General features: G+C 45.2%; 1 long non-coding RNA gene across 1 annotated transcript; it reads right to left on the bottom strand.

Annotated features, from left to right (window-relative positions):
* Nucleotides 1-3059: 3059 nt before the first annotated feature.
* Nucleotides 3060-12584, bottom strand: LOC122456400. Its single transcript, XR_006275325.1, has 3 exons — nucleotides 12574-12584; nucleotides 12244-12249; nucleotides 3060-3160 (listed from the first exon to the last, which is right to left on the bottom strand). It is a non-coding gene; the product is annotated as an uncharacterized LOC122456400 (long non-coding RNA).
* Between the last annotated feature and the right edge of the window lie 3394 nt (nucleotides 12585-15978).

The following is a 15978-nucleotide window of genomic DNA, read 5'->3' as shown; positions in this document are numbered from 1 at the left end:
ATTATGACACAATTCCAAAAGTATTTATCTGTAATAGTATTAAAGAGATTTCTATCCGTATCTGAGTCTGACCCTGGGGTTTATAGCAGACCCCTCACAATATCCCAGTAGAACTCTTTTACAATCCTTCCCCAAAGGAAGGATTATACTATCACTTCTGGACCACTGCTGACTCCACAAGACATCCACTCTCCCAGCCATTCACTTCTGATGAATTTGTGAATGGGAAACACAAGCCAGCCTCTTGCATGTCTCATGCAAACTGCAGCTGAAGGAGAAAATAGCCATTCAGAAAAGTGTTAGACCTAATTAGCATAATTCATTCCAACCTTCCTTTCTCCAAGAGGCTAGCTGGGCCAGGAAGGAGAATCGAATGAAAGTACGCCAAAGTAGAGTGAAGTGAATAAACTACAATAAATAACTGCTCTGGTGAATTTTTCTGTTTGTGGAACATTAAGTGGATTGCAGTTTCCTCCAATTGTATTTATCATGAGAATTAACCAGATGCATATTTTCTCATATTTTTAGCTCTATAGACTGATCAATGACAAGGAACAACTGAAATTCAGGCAGTGCTACTTCTAAGATTGAGGCTGGTCAGTTAAATCACTTGGGGTTGTTTCCTATTTCTTGGTTGGATGAGAACCTAACCACTAGAGTGTGTGGTCCTCTGTCTTCCTCTAGTGGCTGGCGCATGCAAGAGGAGTCCGAGTCTTGTACAGGATTTAGGGTATGTCTGCACTGCGGTCGGAGATGTGACTGCAGTGTGGGTAGGAACACCTTGCTAGCTTTAATTGAGTAAGCACAGCTGAACTAGCAATGAAGTTCTGGTGGCACATGCGTCAGCACAGTCCCCTTCAACATTGCTAGCCCACACCGATGCCCGTGCAGCTGCTGCTTCACTGCAATTTTTAGCTGTGCTATCTAGATAAAAGCTAGTGTAGATATGCCTACCTGAGCTGCAATCACCTCTGAAAGCAGTATAGACAGACTCTTATTTTAAGTGGTAGAGACTTGTGCTTTTAGCTCTTAAGGTCCTGGGCTTAAGTCCTGTTCTCAGCCCAAACATAGTATAATTATCCAGGCAAATTTAGCATCCAGTTCCCATGCATTCATATGCGGGGACTGCAATTCACCTTCTGTGACTATGTTTGCCAGTAAAATTCTCGCCCTCGGATGTGCCTGGGAATGTGAACACGATGAATGTGGATTCACGTACAGATTCCAATGAATATTTGCATTATTTGCCCAGCATTGTTCCCAGATATTTACCCTTTTTTAAAGCAGAACCGTCCAGCTGCCACTGGGGAAGAGCTTATTATAGCCCAGACTTGCGTCATAGCTGGGGAATGGTCAGGAATGGAGCCAGCTGCAATGGAGACAGTTGCCTAAAAATTGAAGTAGTTTTCTCCCCATTAATCTGTTTTCAATTTCTTTACCAGTCTATCTTGCCAAGAACAAAACAAAACAAAAGCTAGAAGAGTTTCTATAGAATATGAGTTGGGCCAGAGCCCTGAATTATATAAGTCAAATGGAGTCTCCAGAGAATTCAAGCTCTGAACAGCAAGGATCAGTTCCTTTTTAAAACATTATCATTACTTTTAGATATTTAAGAACTAGAGAAGGTTTGTGCCCAGGCTCCCCTGGGGCCTGGAGTCTTCTGTGAATCTACAAAAGAGCAAGGGCAGCAGCAGTGCTTTGAGCTTCCTCAGCCAGACCTGGGAGAAGGGAGTTGAGTCTCTATGGCCTGGAGGTGCTGGCTGTGCTGCTAGTTTGTGGGTGGTGGGACACCTCGCCACTAGAAGTCGAACTGCGAACGTAAGCCACCAAACAGCCACTAGAGGATCGTGATTGTTCCAGCTAACTGGAGTTCGACATGCCAGCACAATGGGTTCCTACTACCCCTGCATTCAGTGCTAAACAACCTGTTACTTTTGTTGCTCTCTCCTTTCTCCCTGTCTGCTTGTTTTGTCTCATTCACCAGCCCTGGCTTGTCTTTTAGATTGTAAGCTCTGTGGAGGCAGGGACTGTTGTTTGTACAGCACCCCACCCTGGTTAAGGCCTCTGGGCAGTACTGCCATATTAATGATAAGTAATAAACATGTAGGGCGAGATCTCCAGGTCTGGCTGAGCTGATGTTAGCACAGGACCCAGGGGAGGGAGAAACTAAGTGATCTGTCTGCTCCTGTGATCCTGCAGCTGTTCAGGGGCTAAAGCAATCCCTGCATAATTCAGAGCAGCCTTCTGGTTGCTCTAAATTATGCTGACACCTGCTAGGGATCATCCCCAATAGGCTCCTTACACCTGAAATGGGGAGTGGGTAGCATAGACATGGTTGTGCCTACACGAGAGCAATTCCTAGATAACTTCTTTGTGACGCTCTGGAGCTGCAAACGGGATGGAGCCAGGGCCAGCATCTGGTCTGAGGTGTAGGAGAAAGTGTGTCCTAATGAAGCGGGATTGGAGAAGGAGGATAGGGGCTAGTGATGCACAGGCGGTGGTGCCCTTCAATCTGCACACGGCAGATTGCTCATGGCACAAACAGTATGGGACACCCCTCATCACTGCATGTAGTAGGGTGTCACACAGTAGGGCAACACTTGGTTTGAGCATTGTTCTGCTAAACCCAGGGTTGTGAGTTCAATCCTTGAGGGGGCCATTTAGGGGTCTGGGGCAAAAATTGGGGATTAGTCCTGCTTTGAGCAAGGGGTTGGACTAGATGATCTCCTGAGGTCCCTTCCAACCCTGATATTCTATGATTCTATGTCTGATTCTATGATTCTGAGAAGAGCTTATTTGACACTGGAATGGACCAGTTGATTGTACAGTTACACTCTCACCGCACAGCTAAAAGACTGGTCAAATAGTGGGGCCCTCAGTGCGTGTTAGTTCACTGCTCTGTTTCTGGATGGGTGCAGTTTAGGGGAAAGCGTCCCTTTTCCCCTCAACCCCTGCAGCCCAGGATTCAGATGTAAGGCATAAAGCTCTCAAAGTCCAGCCAATACCTTGCAGCAAACCAATGATTAATTTTCGCCAGGGCTGAGCCCTGGAACCTCTAGGCTTGGCAGTTCATAGCCCCAGCACCCCTGGGTTTGCCGCATCAGTTATGAAAGTAAAAAATTGCTTGAACCCCAGCATCTCTTTCACTACAAATTAAGCGCTGCAGTGAACACACTACATCAAACAGCGCCATCTAGTGATTCTTAAATTACTTTTGGCACAAAACCGATCCATTACTTTCCTTGGTTTTCCTTTTCCGTCTAACTAGACCTGGAGAGGGAGCGCTAGTGCCACGGAGGAGAAGCACCAGCTCTTTGGAACAAGTTCTGCCAGAGCAAATGGGGAGCTAAAAGCTGTGACAGTGCAAGGGAGACTGGCACTTGCACTAGAGGGGTCTAGAAGGGCGAACGGAAAGCCCTGAGGATTGAGTATAGAGGGAGTTCTGGTTCCATGCAGGGGCATAGAAACTAGATGATATGGGGTCTCAATGGACTGAGCGGTGTGGGTTTCTGTGCACCATCAGTGAAATTTCATCTTTATGCAGTTTACAAGCCCTACTGAGAAATGCAGCAACCTCTAAGGTGGAGCATGGCAAGAAACGGACTGTGTCATGCTGTCTGAAGTGGCTCATGACCATGAGTGCCAACATCACAGCAAAAAGAAAAGGAGTACTTGTGGCACCTTATAGACTAACAAATTTATTAGAGCATAAGCTTTCGTGAGCTACAGCTTCACGAAAGCTTATGCTCTAATAAATTTGTTAGTCTATAAGGTGCCACAAGTACTCCTTTTCTTTTTGCGAATACAGACTAACACGGCTGCTACTATGAAACATCACGGCAGACTGTCAAAAAGCAGGGCAGACACCCCAAACTGGTTGTATGTTCTAGAATTAGATTTCACCAACCCCAGTAAAAGGGTGAACTCCTAACACACTATAAAAATCTCACCTTGGAGTCACACACAGTCCCCTTGAGCATTTCAGTCTGTCTTGCCATCCAGGTAAGCTAGACTTGGTTATAAATGGTCCTTTACACTAAAAATTATGGCAATATTCAGGTTACTCCCAGTCCCAAAGGACCAGTCACTTACCCCAGGTTAATTGTACTGAGATTTCACACCAAAACAACACTTGTAGCCAATCCTGTAATAAACTAACTAAAGGTTTATTAACTAGGAAAAAGAAATGAGAGAGAATTATTAACAAGGTTGAAACAGGAAACGTATACACACAAATGAGTTACAGCCTTAGATTTGAAAAGGTAATATAAGGTTCTGTAATAAGCAGCTCTATATGTCCTTTAGGGCTGACCCTCGCCAAGCAACATGGGAATCTCTTGTTTATGTTTAGGAATCTTTGCCCCTCAGAGTCCAGACAGCATAAAAAGACCCAGTTTCTCATTGTCAAGGATTTTTATTCCTGTCAACCCAGAATCCAAGATGATAGGATGAGTTTATGCATAGGTCTCCCCTTCCTGGAGGGAATTAGGAATGCAACCAACAAGGTCTCTCTGTCCTTTGATGCTACACAATACTTCATTTGCCTTCAATAGCTCATCGTGTGTGAGTTATACAATTATAGAGGTTTACAATGCAAACACTCAATATAACTTTATACCAGTGGTTCTCAACCAGGGGTACATGTATCTCTGGGGGTACACAGAGGTCTTCTAGGAGGTACATCAACTCATCTTGATATTTGCCTAGTTTTACATGAAAAGCACTAGCGAATTCAGTACAAACTAAAATTTCATACGGACAGTGACTTGTGCATACTGCTCTATATATTATACACAGAAATGTAAGTACAATATTTATACTCCAATTATTTTATAATTATATGGTAAAAATGAGAAAGTCAGCAATTTTTCAGCAATAGTGTGCAGTGACACTCTTGTGTTTTTATGTCTGATTTTGTAAGCAAGTAGTTTTTAAATGAGGTGAAACTTGGGGGAATGAAAGACAAATCAGAATCCTGAAAGGGGTACAATAGTCTGGAAAGATTTGAAAGCTACTGCTTTATACCACGGGATACAGCTATTGTAAGTAGGACTAATACATGCAGCATCCTACAAGCAGTCCATAAAGTCTAAACACATGCTTATAACGCTAATATCTATTGTAACTATACTAACCCACAGGTGAGCCATACTGGTACTAGCTGTGCCTTTGTCAGGGTTCAGTGAGGCCCTGGCCCTTAGCATGAGGTCTGCCAGTGTCACACAGGCACAGAGCAGTGGAATGAGGATAATTTTGACCACGAACCCCAGTGTAAACCTTGACTCTTTCAGGTGACATGGGATCTTTAACATCCAGGCCAAGCATACAGGACTCCATCGCTTTTTTTTTTTAAGGACCCATTCCAAAGATCCATACATAATGAAGTGCTTGGAATTCAATTCATCTGTCTGAGAGGGATGAAAGGCAGAACTGATCCTGCTGGGATTGGACTCTATAGTGCCAACAAAATTAGGTATTTTCTACTTGCCACATGGGCCACTAAGCCATCCCACAGTGGCAGCACTGCACTTGCCACAAGGGGGTGCAGTAGTGAAAAGGTTCAGTATCTGGAAGAGCAAAGGGACCCATGCTGGAGAGTCAGATTATAGTGAGAGCTGCCATAGCCCACTGGGCAATGCTTTGTCACTTTGGCGCATTGTAACTAAACTGAACAGGGAGCTGTGGGCAGTGCACTTTGGGCATTTTGTGATGGGAGTGGCGAGGGGCCAGGAAGGAAAGTATTTTGGAACATGATGAATGCAAACTTAGAAACAGAAGAGAGCTTGTGGGGCTGATAGTATCCTACAGAGGGCTTGTGCAGTCTGTACGGAATCCATGGCCCCCTTCGGAATGAATGGTGCCTCCATAGAACTGGATGCTGTCATTAATAATAAAGTACACACCATATTAGGCTATTGGTAAGCCTCTTTGTTTTCACCCAAAAATTCCCAGGCTTTACAAAAAGTATTATTCATTTTTTTTCTGATTTTCACCCTACTTTTGTGTCATTCAAATATATAAAAATAACGTGTTTTATTAGGAAAATATAATACATTACATGAGCTATATGTATTACAATAATACATTAGTCTCTGTGTATATTCAAAGCTGCCTGTTGAAGTGAGGCTATGTATTACTCTATAACAGTGGTTCTCAGACTATTGTACTGTTGACCCCTTTCACATAGCAAGTCTCTGAATGCGACCGCCCTTATAAATTAAAAACATTTGTTTATATATTTAACACCATTATAAATGTTGGAGGCAAAGCAGGGTTTGGGGTAGAGGCTGGCAGCTCGCGACCCCCCACGTAATAACCTCGTGACGCTCTGAGGGGTCCTGATCCCCAGTTAGTTTAGTGTGTGTATCTTCTAGAAGACCAAGGGTTCTCAAACAGGCAGGCACGCAAGCTCTGAAGTGTGTGCACATCTGAACGTACTGATGAATCTCATGCCCACCACGTGCACATTTCAAGCAGCAGATAACGGTTTAAAGTTTTGACACACTAAAATGGGAAGAAAACAAAAATCTGCCTCAGAATACGTTTCAGAACACAAGGACATATTCAAAAGTTTAAAAAAACAAAACCAGGAGAAAAGGATAAAGTTGAGTGTATGCGAGGCAAATGGTGTGGCCCAATTATTAAATGTAATATTTACAGGCTAATAGTTCTAAGTCTACAACAGTAAACTGGTCATTCAAATGAAAAGTTTTATTTGGGGATTAGGGATATATTGTTTTCTTAAACTCAGAGGTGGCATTGTGTTTTGAGTTCTGTTTTAGTTCTGCAGCAAATCACAAAAAATGAATGGAATTCAAAACATTAATCTAGTCAATACTTTCCCCCGTCTTTCCATCCACCAGAACAAATCCTGATATTTACCCAGAAAAATTAATAGTTTTTACACTGATTTTCACCTGTTTATGTTGTTGTAGTAATAAACACTGATAAATTCCCCGAAAAAAAATAAAAACTGAAAACAAAGGGCCCTAGCTATTGGTTATTTACTGTAAAAATATAACAGGCGGCCTCATTCTCCACGTACTTGCCTGGTCACTTACACCTACGCAGAAAGGACCATATCCTCAGGTGATGTAAGTCACCATATCTCTGTTAAAGCAGTGATGGGTGGCAATATAAAACTCTATGATAGACTAAGGGCACATCTGCACTGGCAAAGTTACAGTGACAGTTACAGAGAGCATGGATGGAAAACTGCTGTTGTGTTCACACTGACAGCTGCCTGCGCAATAGCGTGTTCACACTTACGGTGCTATTCGGAGCAGTGCACTCTGGGCAGCTATCCCACAGAGCATCTCTTCCTCTTTTGCCGCTAAGACTTGTGGGAAGGTGGAAGGGGTTGTGGGGCATCCTGGGTCCAGTTCCCATGCCTCGGGATGCATTGCTTCACATTCCAGCAATCCCTGTGCTCCCATCTGCATTTGGCACTATCTTTCAATGCTTTGTGTACTGCGTGTCCTGCCCTGTCTCTTCAGGCTGCAGGAATGGATCCCGAGCTGTTGACCAGTATGCTGCTCGCACTGACCAACACGTCACAAGTGGCAGTGGAGTTATTCCTTAAACTACAAAGTCAAGAGAAGTGCGACGTTGATCTCGCCACATGTAGTAGCTACGACACGAGATTGATTGTGGCATTCACGGAGGTGCTGACCACAGTGGAACGCTGCTTTTGGGCTCGGGAAACAAGCACTGAGTGGTGGGATCACATCGTGTTGCACGTCTGGGATGACAAACAGTGGCTGCAGAACTTTCGCATGAGGAAAGCCACATTCATGGGACTGTGTGATGAGCTCGCCCCAGCCCTGCAGCACAAGGACATTAGAATGAGAGCTGCCCTGCTGTTGGAGACGTGTGTGGTGATTGCACTGTGGAAGCTGGCTACTCCAGACTGCTACCTATCGGTCGCTAACCAGTTTGGAGTGGGAAAGTCGACCGCTGGAGTCGTGTTGATGCAAGTGTTCAGGGCCATTAATAGCATCCTGCTCCGAAAGACTGTAACTCTAGGCAAAGTTTTCAGAGTAGCAGCCGTGTTAGTCTGTATTCGCAAAAAGAAAAGGAGTACTTGTGGCACCTTAGAGACTAACAAATTTATTAGAGCATAAGCTTTCGTGAGCTACAGCTCACTTCATCGATGAAGTGAGCTGTAGCTCACGAAAGCTTATGCTCTAATAAATTTGTTAGTCTCTAAGGTGCCACAAGTACTCCTTTTCTTCTAGGCAAAGTGCGTGACATTGTGGATGCTTTCCACAAATGAGTTTCCCTAACTGCAGAGGGGCGATCAGTGACACACACATTCCAATTTTGGCACCAGACCACCTAGCCACCGAGTATATTAACTGCAAGAGGTATTTCTCAATGGTTCTCCAGGCACTTGTGGATCACCGTGGGCTTTTCACAGACATTAACACAGGCTGGTCCGGAAAGGTGCATAACACACGCATCTTTCGGAACACTGGCCTGTTCAAGAAGCTGCAAGCAGGGACTTTCTTCCCAGATCCGAAGATCATCGTAGGGGAAGTTGAAATGACCATTGTGATCTTGGGAGACCCCGCCTACCCCTTAAGTCCGTGGCTCATGAAGCCATACACGGGGCAACTTGACAGCAGCAAGGAGCGGTTCAACAACAGGCTGAGCAACTGCAGAATGACTGTGGAGTGTGCATTTGGCCATTTAAAAGCCCACTGGCGATGTCTATATGGGAAGCTGGACATGGTCGATGACAATATTCTTATGCTTATAGCCGTGTGCTGTACATTCCATAATATTTGTAAAGGGAAGGGTGAAAGCTTCATTCCGAGCTGGACCACAGAGGCTCAGTGCCTGGAGACTGAGTTTGAACAGCCAGAGACCAGGGCTATTAGAGGGGCACAGCACGGGGCCATAAGGATCAGGGATGCTTTGAGGCAGCAATTTGAATCTGAAAGCCACTAATATTTGTTGCTATGCTCAGGATTGCAGTGCTTGTAATGCTAGGAGGTGATTGGTGCACATGATGCAAGAAGGGACCTTAACATAATTGTATGTTGCTTTGCAGTGCTCTTTTTAGAATAAAGATTGCTTCCAAAGAAACAGAATTCTTTTATTGAAAGACAACAACTAGAGGAGAGAGTCAAACGAAAAAAATCATCAGCAGGGAGAGTGATCGGGGATGGGGGAAGGGAAGGTCTCAAGAGGAGGAGGGGTCCCGGGACGGCTACAGATTTGTGTATGTCCAGGGATCATACCCAACCTTCTCCTTTGGAGTACAGTGCAGTGGGTGCTGGACTTCAGCAGGGCCAAACTGCAGAGGGATGGGTGTTGAATAGGGTGACCAGATGTCCCGATTTTATAGGGACAGTCCAGATATTTGGGGCTTTGTCTTATATAGACACCTATTCCCCCCCCGTCCCAATTTCTCACACTTGCTGTCTGGTCACCCTAGTGTTGAGTGCAGTGGGTAGTGGGAGTCCACACTGCTGGATTTTGAGGAGGGAGGAGTGGAATACTGCAGGTAGAGAGTGAAGCCAGGAGGTTGATAACAGTGGGTTGGGGGGGGGGCATGGGAAAGAGTTTTGCAACAGAGGCTGCAGGGGAGGGCGGGCGCGGAACTGCTCGGTTCAAAGAGCTAGTATCGCCTGGAGTGTGTCCGCTTGGCACTCCATAACTGTTAGGAGCCACTCCGTGGCTTCTTTCTGGTGTGCCGTGTTCTCCTTTCAGTCCCTCTTCTTGCTGTCCCCGCCACTCCTTCAATTCTTTTTTCTTAGCAGTGGAGTGCATCATAACCTCATGCATAAAGTCCTCCTTAGTTCTTCTTGGACGCTTTCGAATTCTGCGCAGCTGTTCTGCCGCTGATAAGGGAGGCTGGCCTCCCAAGGTTATCTCTGTGAAGTTTAAATGCAACATTTTACAGACGCAGTATTGTTTGCAACAGACAACACTGTTTCAGTGCTTTAAAACACAGCCATTACTCACACACCTGTCACTAACTGGCTGACCCCAGGCAAATACATATGAGTCATAAGACCCCCAAATTGGTGAGTAGCTGCAGGGGCAGGGTAAATCACTGTTCCTGAACCCTGCTGTACACTGGGCACATGGCTCTTGGGGAAAGCCAGCACGGTGGGGTGGGCCTGATAATCATTCCTGTCCCCACACTTTCCACACGAGGTGATCATTATGCAAGATATCTCGCTGTTGAGGGTGAGCAGGGAATCAAGGGAGGGTCCTCTCCAAGTCAGCGGCTTCCGCCCTGGCCCCTATGCAGCTAGCCTGTGTGCAGCAATGGTCCCCCCACCCGTCACAGCAAAGTGGCATGGAGAAGTTACCGTTAATGGGGCAAGAAACAAAGCAGCTCTGCCAAGGAAACTGCAGCAGCAAATTGCCCAGTATCTCCACGAGAGTTTCCTGGAGATCTCTGAGGGAGATTCTCGTGAAGTGAGGGAGTGTATCAACAGCCTTTTCTGCCACTCAGGCTAGGCATGAGGTGGGAGACAAGCCTGCTTTCTGCAACCCTCCTGACCCCAACAACTCGCTTCAGCAATTCCCAAAATCAGATCCACTTACTGGGGGCCTGCTCTCCTGTTTGCGCTTCACCAAGCTCTGATTGGCTAGGCTTCTCTGGGCTAGAAAAGAGCTCCTGACTGCATGCATCTCTGGACTCCAAGTAATCCTCTGCCTCTGGGTCCCCATCCCCCTGTTCTTCCAAGATTGCCTCCTCCAGGCTTGGTCCACTCTCGACATGGCAACAAAGTATCCACAGGGTCCTTCTCAGTGGAGGTGGGGTCACCACCGAATATTGCGTCCAACTCTTTGTAGAACTGGCAGCTCCTGGGCACAGTACCAGAGTAGCAGTTTGCCTCCCGTGCCTTGTGGTAGGCATTCTGCAGCTCCTTCACTTTGACCCTGCACTGCAGTGAGTCCCGCTCATGGCCCCTGTCTATCATGCATCTAGAAATCGGTCCGTAGGTATCACAATTCTGATGGCTGGAGCGCAGCTCTGACTGCACTGCCTCCTCTCCCCAAATGCCGATGAGGTCCAGAAGCTCGGCATTGCTCCAAGCAGGGGATTGCCTGGTGCGAGGAGCAGGCATGGCCACCTGGAAAGATGCGCTGAGACCACTGCACACAACACCAAGCAAACAGGAAGGGGACTTTCAAATTTGCAAAGCAATGTCCAGGGTGAGGCTGACAGTTGGTCACTTGAAGGCAGGGCAATGGAGTTCAAACCGATGGCCAGAGAGGTGAGAACAGGCATTGTGGGACACTCCTGGAGGCCAATCGCAGCACTGTAATCACCTCGGTGTCTACACTGGCACTGCAGCGCTGTCGCCCCGGCACAGAAAGCTCTACACCTCTCGTCGGGGTGGGTTTTTTTAAAGTGCTGCATCTGCGCAGTGTCTGCGCACTAAGTGGCTTGGCCGTGTGTGCACCTTGGGAGTTACAGTGCTCAAAGCTGCTTTACTGCGCACAAACTTGCCAGTGTAGACGGGACCTAATAGCCAATGGTGCTCCCTGCATTTATCAGCTCAGGATCTGGCCCAGCGAGTGCAACGGGAGTACCCTCAGGCTTTGGTGGCAGTTCACACCATCTTTGCGCTTACTTAGCACAGATGTAAATTACTGCTCTAGGTGCAAAGCAATGGGATGATGCAGACTTTAAGACTCTTGCTGTTGGATGCCGTTGGTAAACGCCTCCCCTGGGAGTTTTGCCTGCTCAACAGCAGCAGAATCTGGTGCAGTTAAGCTGATTCTAATGAGCTGATATTTGCTCCACTGCCCAGGTCAGTTTCTGCAGTCAGCACTGTTCAGTGATCCCGCTGCCACCCACCTCGCTTTCACAGGACAGACCCAATCTTTTTCAGTCTGCTTCATGCTAATTTGTAGAAGCCAAAGAATCCCAAGTGAGCTTTGAGTCATAGAAAAATCACTTGCGTGTGCCGGGGGTTGCCAAATAATGGAGTGACTGTTGATTCTCTCTGTGTTTCTGACATCCAGGGTGTCTCCTAATCACAGGTTTGCAAACATTGCAGGGGATGGCTCAGTATAAACATTGGTTTCTATTGACATTTGTTCTAAACCAATGAAAATGTTTCTGTTAGACTGGGTTTGAGGCCTAAACTGTTTGGATTCCTTCCTGTCTGTTTTGCCTTTGCCATCAATCTCTCAGTGTCTTTACTGATGACTCTGCCTTCCTGTTCCCCTGTGGATACTTAGGGGGAAGATGTCCTGTGCTTAGATTCCAACCTGGTGCTGAATCATTTGAATTCTGTTGCAGCTTGTTGTGGTCTATTGCCTGAGCAGAGCATGTCAAGTATGCTGTACCTTGCGAAATATGCTGTTAGATTCCCCGTCACAGTTCTTGCCTCAGTGTCCTAGACCATCCTCCCAGAAATTTGAATAATAAGATACTGTGAAGGTGTAAAAAGAAAAGGAGTACTTGTGGCACCTTAGAGACTAACAAATTTATTTGAGCATAAGCTTTCGTGAGCTATAGCTCACGAAAGCTTATGCTCAGATAAATTTGTTAGTTTCTAAGGTGCCACAAGTACTCCTTTTCTTTTTGCGAATACAGACTAACACGTCTGCTACTCTGAAACCTGTGATTGTGTAGTTCCTGTCATTAAAAGTGAACAAGTCTATGGTCCCCTTTTCCCAGGACAAGATGGGATTTCATGAGGCTGTAGAGTCTCCTGTTGTTGATCACTCTACTGTTTGCACACCTCGTACTGTTCCACGAATGTTCCCCTCTGGACATTCAGGCCTGGCCAATAGCGATGCTCCTTCTGGGTCACTGATTCCAATCCCCTGCTACCACAGGCAACCCCATCAGATAATCCTGTTCAGAAATGTAACAAGCTCCATTTTAAAACTACTTAGATTAGCAGAAGCCAACACTTACCTGGCAGGGAATTGAACCCCATATTCCATGTAACAGCTAGGGATACACCCCACCATACTAACAAGCACATCTAATGTGGAAATTTAGTGTTTGTCATTGGGACTATGCATGAGCAAGAAGGACTTGGCTCCAAAAAGCCACTGTTGTTTCATTTTTAAAAAAATCTGCAGTGTATTTCTCTTCCATTCAGATGAGGAGCTGGGAAATAAACAGTGTCCACCCCTCTTGGCCTTCCCTATTTGCTTGATAGTTTACCCCCTTGTATTTGGAACAAGGCTGAAAGGCATATTGGAGTTCTCCACAACTTCAGCCTATGTGGCTCCTTATTGCACCAGGGTGGGTGTGCCGCACTGCCTGCACAAGGGTCAACACTGATCTGTGCTCTGGGAAGCATGCATTAGTGACAGTACTGCTTGAGAGCTAGCAAGGGGAGCTCTCAACACTGATTTCAGGTATGCTAACTCTAGGGACAGCCTCCACACTGCTGCAGAGCTGGTGCAAATGGTTTGCTACTAGTCAGCATATGCTGAGGACATAGCATTTTACTTCTTTTCTTTGGCATCTGCCTTTGTACTTATTTTGGTTATTTGCCCTCGTTGGGATAAATTTTAGATTTGTTTGTTAAAGAGTCCAGAGGATTTTCTCAGTATTGAGTCCCAAGCACTCAAAAATCGTTAGCCAGACCTCAAAATATCATGAGATTGCCTTAAAATTCATGAGATTTTAAAAAGCAATATATTTTGGGTTCTTTTTATATGCCTTGCAGTTTCTGAGCCTTTAGTGGGCACTCGCTTCAGCTTTTCAAGCTTTTCTACACAACTACAAGGGCTATTTTTAAAATGAAAGCTGGATTTCTCATGCAATCCGGTCATTCCAACAGCTGGGGCTTTAGGAAAAATATTAGCTGTTGTGAGGCTCACGAAAAAAATCAAGGGGAGTTGGCAATGCTGCTTTCTGTGTGACTAAAATGTAATAAAATATACAGAGCCTGCCTCTCAGTTCTGTTCCTTTATACCACTCTGGGACTTGACCCCTTTACATTCCCAGAGCATTTTAGCATAACTGAGAATTCAGGCCATATTTGTGATTTAATCACAATTAGTGTATTTCAAGCCATTTAAAAGGGGTGCTGACAGGTAGGGTAGGTTTTATTTACTTCCCTCCCCGCTACACTGATGCTGACAATTGTCAGAGACAGGTTGCTAGGCTAAGTGGACCATTGGTCTGGTTCAGTCTGGCAATTCCTCTGTTCCACAAATTGTTAGATCAATACAAATATTTTCAAGTTTTGTTTTGTTTTTTAAAATTAAATTTTTAAACTTTTTGGTTTAAAGACTCCCCTGTAAGGCTTGGCATTTTTTTCTCAGTGAATAGTAAATTTGCTAAAAAATGCATTTTTCAGGGGCCCGAAACTGTTCACAAATTTCAGTTGAATTTGGCAAATAGTTTTGGCTGAAGAAAAATTTCATTTTTTTTCAAACTAAGTAAAAAAAACTCCAAAATTTATTTTGATTCTTTTTTTTTTCCATTTCAGGTTGTAGTTTTTTTATCCAAAATTATTTTTGTTGTTTGTTTGGTTGATTTGTTTTGTTTCAGTGAGGGGAAAAAACAATTTCAGCTTTAATTCAAAACAAATGGAAATTTTGTGTTGGATTTTTCAGTTAGGTCGCCAAACAAAAACCTCAAACCCAAAACCTTATTCTCTGGGCTCTCCTCCTCCATCATGTCAAGAACCCAATAAGGCATGTAAGAAGGACCAAAACATAGTATTGACTAGTCCCTCTGAGCTGTCCAAGGTTGGGTAAATGGCCAAAAGTAAACCAAACAGCATCATGGGTAAAAGACAAACAAGGGTCACGATTTCACATGGGATCTGCACGACTGGACCCTTTGCCTGTGCTTAGACCCAGTGACAGTGTGGGAGGTCTGCCCATGTGGGTCCAATTGCAGGATCAGAGCTGTGGTATTTATAATCTCCTTCTGGTTTAATATTGGTTATAATGGTTATAATATTAAATAATAATATTTAATAATAATATTTAATATATTAATATATTTAATATCTGGTGATGTTAGTGGCACAGATCAGGAAGTTTGGTACAGTTTTCACCTGATGGTATGCCACTGGCTGACAAGCCACCAGCACTCTGAACTGCCACTGAAGTCATCTGGCCCGAAATCCTCCTCAGACACCTGTATTGGAAATCACCCCATGATGATTAAGGCAGCCACCTGGTCACAAAATCCATCATTCTGAAATTAAGTTTTCCAGGGCGGAGGGAGGGGAAATGATTGTGGATAATCAAATACAAAAGATTTAATTTCTCAGCCACTTTGGTTTCTTTGGCTCCTGCTCCCTGCCCCACAACTGTGGGAGAAAACATGTCCTGCATCCCCTTCTTGCCCCCAACAGCCCAGGGTTGTGCCATTGCTTCAAGTTAGGGAAGGGTGACTATATTGTCACTAGCCATACAATAGGTGGCACAATATCTGGCACAAATATCAGTTTGCTTCTTTTTAGCACCATCAGAAAACTCCACATCTCTTCCTCGAGGTCTCCAGTGTTCAATAGGGGATGTACCAGATGTCCCTGTGAATCAGGGCAGAATTTGGCCCCAGTGGCTTTCCTGTTTTGTTAGCAGGAGAATAGCAGCATAGTAGACGGTCTTGCTGTGATTAGCTGAGCCTAGAGAATCCATTTGTTCCTGTCTGGGCCGTAAAGGATATTCAAACTATCTGGGGGAGGTGTGGTCTGAGTGCAGGACTAGGACTCAGGAACTCCTCCATTCTGACACTGAGGCCTTGTCTATATTAGTGATTTTAGCTTTGCGGGTAGCTGCACCCATATAGCCTCAGTAGCTTAGTGGGGAGGGACACGGTGCACTAGGCTGGAACTGAGGAAGCTGCACCAGTGTAAGGTGTAGCTTATGCTAGCACATGCTGTCTATAGTAAGGGTTTGCCCCAGCATAGCTACATCAATGTGCTGGTGACTAAAACCCCAGTGCAGACAAGGTATTATCCCTCTGTGGCCTTGGGTGAGTCACTCAACTTCTCTGCCTCAGTTTCCCTATCCATAAAA

The sequence above is a fragment of the Dermochelys coriacea genome, chromosome 13 (genome assembly GCF_009764565.3).
Source record: "Dermochelys coriacea isolate rDerCor1 chromosome 13, rDerCor1.pri.v4, whole genome shotgun sequence".
Classification (NCBI taxonomy): domain Eukaryota; kingdom Metazoa; phylum Chordata; order Testudines; family Dermochelyidae; genus Dermochelys; species Dermochelys coriacea.
The sequence above is the reverse complement of the archived record's forward strand: the minus strand, read 5'-3'. Positions and strand labels throughout refer to the sequence as shown.